The sequence below is a fragment of the Bison bison genome, unplaced genomic scaffold, assembly GCF_000754665.1.
Source record: "Bison bison bison isolate TAMUID 2011002044 unplaced genomic scaffold, Bison_UMD1.0 scf7180017864037, whole genome shotgun sequence".
Taxonomy (NCBI): domain Eukaryota; kingdom Metazoa; phylum Chordata; class Mammalia; order Artiodactyla; family Bovidae; genus Bison; species Bison bison.
Window position 1 is genome coordinate 8,467,356 of NW_011494609.1, and position 5,980 is coordinate 8,473,335.

Sequence of the window (5,980 nt, forward strand, 5' to 3'; positions counted from 1 at the left end):
CCAGAGGGGACGGAAGCCGTGTCCTATGTCAGGACGGCGGCAGCCAGCTTGCAGGAGCGGTGGTAACAGCACTGTCCACCCGCTTCCTTCCAGGCCAAGTGCTGTCTGACGGTGTCAACGTATTAGTCACTCAGTCATGTCCGACTCTTTGTGACCACATGGGTTGTAGCCCGCCAGACTCCTCTGTCCATGGGATTCTCCAGGCAAGAAGACTAGAGTGGGTTGCCATTTCCTTTCTCTGGGAAATCTTCCCCACCCAGGGATCAAACCCGTGTCTCCTGCATTGCAGGCAGATTCTTTGTCCTCTGAGCCACCAGGGAAGCCCCAAGTACTGTCTGGGGAGGCTGATGGGGAAGGGAGGCTGGTGGGTGGTCTTTGGTGGGCGGGGGCACTGGGTGTCTGTGCTGGGGACCTGTCTATAGGCCACGTGGTTGGGTTCTCCTCTCCCTCTGGGTCAGTCTGTGATCAGTACCATGATGGACACGAAGGGTGATCATCATACATAAACAGCATCAGCCAAAAAAAGAAAGGACAGAAACAAATAGTTCGGGGCTTGGAGAAGCCTTTTCCTGGGACATAAGAGAATATTGCAGTCTTAGCACCAAAAATGGCCCTGCCGGCAGCCTCCACAACCTTCCAGGTTGAAGACATAGCACAAAGCTCGGCTTCCAGCTCCTTTCCTCTTGAAGGCCCCACATCATATGTGTTTAGAAGGTGTGAACATCACAACGCTTTCTTTGCGGTGTGACTGAGGCCATGTTGGTCTGTGTCTTGCCTCCTGGCAGGACCAGGAGGCCTGACCCCTGGACCAGATGTTTGTAGGGTCTGTGGGAGCTTAGAGCACAGTGGGGACAAACTGGAACCCTCTGATGTGGCAGGGGTCATGGAGGGCAGCTCTGACCACGACCATGTACTCAACCCTGGCTCCAGGGAAGAATATAGTTTCAGGCTAATTTTATAACTAGAATGGGTGTCTGCTGGGCTTCCCAGGTGGCACTAGTGGTAAAGAACTCACATACCACTGCAGGGGATGTAAGAGATGTGGGGTTGATCCCTGGTTTGGGAAGATCCCCTGGAGGAGGGCATGGCACTCCACTCCAGTATTCTTGCCTGGAGAATCCCATGGACAGAGGAGCCTGGCGGGCTCTGGTCCATAGGGTTGCAAAGAGTTGGACATTACTGAAGTGACTTAACACACACATGGGTTTCGGTCTCCTGCAAAATTTCACCTTGTAAATTGGTAGATGAGAAGAACAGATATTCTACTCTATAGTTCTGGAAAAGAAATAATAGCTTCTCATGTGAAATAGGCTGAAGCCATCCCACAATTTCCGAAGTCACTATTTTAATTCAAACAAAGATGTTTTGCTGGAGGTGCTCCCGGGCTGGGTACAAGCTGAATCCAGGAGAAAGAAGACCCTCTGTTGGGGCTTTGAGTCCTCAGTGTAGAGAAGTTCCTTCTGCAGAGTGGGGTTCTCGACTCTGGATGTCTCCTGGAGAGTTTTAAAAATGCTGATGCCTGACTCCGCTCCCCCAAGTCCACAGGAATCAGAATCTCTGAGGGTGGGCTTGGCACATGTATCTCTAAAACAGCACCTGGGTGGGTGCTGAGAAGCCTTATGTAGCTTCCTGATTGCTGCAAAGTCAGAATCCAACTGTTTTGGTGCCAGGAGTTTTGTGGTGGGGGCTGGGTGGGCATGACTGGTGAGGAAATGTGGGTCAGCCTCCCAGCCAGGCTCAGTGAGAAGCCCCCATCCTTTTTGCCCAGTGACTGGGGTTACCTGGGGGGCTGAGCACCCATGAAAGGCGTGTGATGAGTGTACAGGGAGTTGTAAAGAGGACGATGCTCCCATCTCAACTGCTCCTCTAACAGACAAGCCTTCCTCAGTTCCTCTTCTGCGTGAGTCATCTGACTGCCCCCAAATTAGTCCACACATCTCCATGTGCACTGCAGGGAGGCAGAGACTGACAGCCTGTCCCAAAATGGAAATGCAGGTGACAGACACTATCAAAATAGAAGAGGCAGCGCTTTTAAGACCCCACACGCTGAGGCACGGCTGGCACCGGGGACGCCGTCGACGTGGCCTTGAGTCAGTGAGCTGAGGCGGGGGCATGTGACTCAGCGGGGCCAAGGGGGTGGCTTGCAGCTTTGGGACTTCTCCCTGCAGTGCGCCTGACTGATCATGTCCCACCCCCAGTGGACTGCGCACTCCCCCAGGGCCGGGACGATGTCTTATTCACCTCGATCATCTCCATGGCAGCCAGTGTGATGTCAGACACACAATGGGAATACTTTCTCTGTCTTTTTTTTTTTTTTTTTTTTAAGGAACGAGTGGATAAAAGCAGTGATGTCTGGGAGGTAGATGATGAAACCAGCCTCCACAAGGTGACGGGAGGCCCATCTTACTGGGGACTGAGGCTCCTGCTGCCTCGGGATGGCCAGGGAGACAGACAGATGCCCGCTGGTGTTTCCAGCAGGGTGGTGACCCATCCCGCTCTGAGTCCAGGTGTTGGAGGGCGACAGGAGAGCATATGGAGGGGAGTCAGGTCTTTAAGTTCATCAGGAGCAGGCGCATCCTGATGACTGAATCCTGCGTCTGAGACATCTGTGCAATGCCCTCGTGAAGGGTGATGGCAAACAGGCCAGGGCACCATCTATGCACCCATGCCTTCATCTTCCAGAGTTGTTTTGAGCATCAGGATGTTCTGGGTGCTGAGCTGGACCCCAGTGACCCGGGCTGAGGGGCCACAACTTGCCCTCGTAGAGCTACCATCCAGTGCGGAGACAGACCTGCCGCAAGCAACTCTAACTCCACTCGGGGGATAGAGACAGTGCGTGGGGACCACAGGAGCTCTGGGGCCCCTGCAAGAGGCACACCCACATCCTGCGGCATTTTTGATCCCGAGGAGCCGGGACAAAGACGGGAGAGGGCTTTCTGCTCTCTAGCTCTCTGACCACTTAACATTCCGGGCTAATGGTCATGGTTTTATGACAGTGGGAAGCAGGCCTGGGGTGATGTGTGTGTGTGTGTGTGTGTGTGAAGCTTTAGAGCATCTATGCAGAACCCTGAATCACAGAATTGTCAAACGAGAGTACTGGACTCTGAGTTTATGATGAAGTAGGATAAATGCGTACCTTTCACAAAACTACTCAGAATGCCCCTAAATCACTCATCTTCGGTGACAAGAACAAATGGGCTTTCCTAGCTCCTGACGGTCAAGTGTAGAGAAAGCTAAGGATGTTTAGTGGGTCTTTCACAACCAGTTTAGTCATCTCTGCTTCCTAACCTATGTCTTGTTTACATGAAGCTCCCAATAAATTGCTGGAGAGCAATGAATACGTGAGCTCAATACCCACCACCTGCCCACCCTGCACAGGGGCTGATGCATCTCCTTTTTAAATGTCTTTGTGTCTTCGTGGTAGATGTCTTCCTATTTTTAGCTTTTAATTGCTTCATCGCGATGCTGATACAAAAGAGTTGGTTTACATTTCTGGACGTGCTTTCGCTCCACCATCTGGAAGATGGTGTGCTTCAGGGCAGATGTTTACATTCATGCCTGAGCTCTGCTGTTTCTACCCGCTCTCTGCTGCCAGAACCGGTGCCTCATAATCTTTCTGAAGTAGGGGTGGAGATCTGATTTTTCATTAGTGTTACATAGAACATGAAAGTCCTGGAATGAGAAATGAGGGTTTGGCTCACAGGGCCCAGATGTGCGCTAGGGTGCCATTTCCTGGGAGGCTGTGAATTAACTCTTGTCAACTCAAGTTGGCAGTTACTCCAGTGAGAATGGCATAGTCCATCCTCACCTTCAGAGGTGGGGGCTTTCTGGAATACCAGCTTTGCATGAATCCCACTCACAGGTATGTCCACCACAGGCGTCCCAGGACAAGTCAAGTCTCAGCAGGGATGCTAAGAGAGCAGTGGACGGGGTATCCTGCTGGTGTGGGGACCGGGCAGGGTCACTCCTCATGTACAAGGGCCAGGACTTTCCAGTATCAGACTCTGAGAGAGAAAATGGGCCTATTCAAGATTTCTGCTTCTGTGCCCGTCTGAGCTCTCCACAAGGTCCTGTCTGGGTACGTGGTCTTGCCATTTGAAGGCAACAACTTAAAATAACCTGAAGTGTTTCTTTTTATGGATCCACCATGACAAGGAGGGGACTGAACACACGAGGAGGCTGCTGTCAGATGCGCAGGGTGCCCGGGTCCCTGCGGGAGGGGTCGGCAGCTCAGGGACCCTGCAGAGACACTCAAGGGGTGAAAGCCACCGAAATTAGCCACCAAGTCCTTAAGCCTCCTTCGTGAAAGGTTTTCAAGGGGTAATGCCCATGGCGAAGATGCAAGCCTCAGCCCCAGACAATGGGTGGGGAACTGCAGTGGGTCACGAGCGGAGTGATGGTTTCCGGGTAGAAAGCAGTTTGGGAGGCGGTCTGAGCCTCACCTTTTAACAGACAGTGGCAGCTTCCCTTCTTCTGATGAGAAAGATAATCCCCCACAAGAAGGCACCCGTGTGACAAAAATCTTTTTAATAAATGCACTCCAGGATCAAAGGTACTGACCAAGGTCTTCTGGTTGGGCTGCAGCCTGGAAAGAAAGACAGAGCCAGTCACTTCAGGACTTCAGCAAGAGCACTGTGGTTGTAAAGGCTGTGTGCCATCGGGGGATATGCCTGGGGTTGCGATGGTGGCTACCAGCCTGGATTCTTGCTTTGAAACAGTAGAAACCAACCCTCCCTGAATAACCAACATACACAGAATCTAGGAGAAGCTAGAAAAATGGTGTGGAAGGGGGCGGGGACCCTGCAGCCTGCAGCGGGGAGCATGGATGGTGTGCTCCCTGGGGAGAGTCTGTTATGACACCGCTGCCTTCAGACATGGGCCATGACGGCACAGCTGGATACCCCTCTCTCCCCGTCAGTGCCCAGGTATAGGTCACTGGCTCCGTGGAGTCAGCCAGAGCCATCCTCGAGGTCACTGTACTCTTTCCAGGCTGTCTGCTGTGCGTGTCTGTTGACTAAACTGGACACAGGAGGATGTGAGATGCCCCCAAGGGATCAGATGGGGGTCAGACACAGGCTTGCGTGTCAGCAACCCTACAGGCCCCGGTGGTCAGGGTCCGTTATCCCTGACCACATGGCGATGCGTTTCTCTGCCCACTGGTCTGTTGCTACCCGGCCTGTTCTTCCAGGACCCTCTTTCCTATGATCACTAGGGAGCCTGGGGCTGGAAGCCCAACCCACCATCCGCCCCATCCCATAGAGGCCAGTCACCGCTCACCATGAGTATCCCTCGGGTACATTTTTAGGATACCTAGAAAAAAATCCCCAACAACTGTGGCAAAAGCTTACCAGTGATTGCAATGGAGTTAATGTCAAAAGCTTTGCAGATCAGCAGACAAGCTGTACAGAGACGGTTAGGGCAGGAAGGAGGAATCCACTGAGATATGCAGGCTCTGAGGGACCTGTAAAGATACCTTCCGCCTTACCAAGTGTCCCATACTTTACCTACCAGACACTCGAGGATTAAGGGGAAGTTGGGAGACTTCTCCGATGGTCTAGTGGCTAAAACTCCACTCCTAATGCAGGGAGCCGGGGTGCGATCCCTGGTCAGGAAACTAAATCCCAGATGCTGTAACTAAAGATCCTGCGTGCCACAACTAGGACCTGATGCAGCCAAATCTTTTTTCTTTTTTTTAAAAAAGATGTTGGCATGCGGCTTGGAAGGCTTCAAATCTATTTCTCCCATCACTGTTCTGAGTCGTGCTTGTTTTATCTCGGTCCCTCTGTTACTGTAACATCAGGTGAGCTCTGCTGCTTCTTGTTCACAAACATCTTCCATGTCACCTGTGCACTCATGGAGCATGGTGACTCAGGATTTCACCTGTTACGCTGCTAACTGACATGTCATACCTGGGAGGAGCAAGACGATGTTCCCGGTCAGAGGGACACCTGTTGGTGGAGCTAGAGAGACCTTTACTGAC

The 5,980-nt window shown here is 52.3% G+C and overlaps 1 long non-coding RNA gene across 1 annotated transcript; it reads right to left on the reverse strand.

Moving 5' to 3' along the window:
- Positions 1–1,333: 1,333 nt before the first annotated feature.
- On the reverse strand, positions 1,334–2,073 carry LOC104984949. Its single transcript, XR_824816.1, has 2 exons — positions 1,782–2,073; positions 1,334–1,493 (listed from the first exon to the last, which is right to left on the reverse strand). It is a non-coding gene; the product is annotated as an uncharacterized LOC104984949 (long non-coding RNA).
- Positions 2,074–5,980: the final 3,907 nt, after the last annotated feature.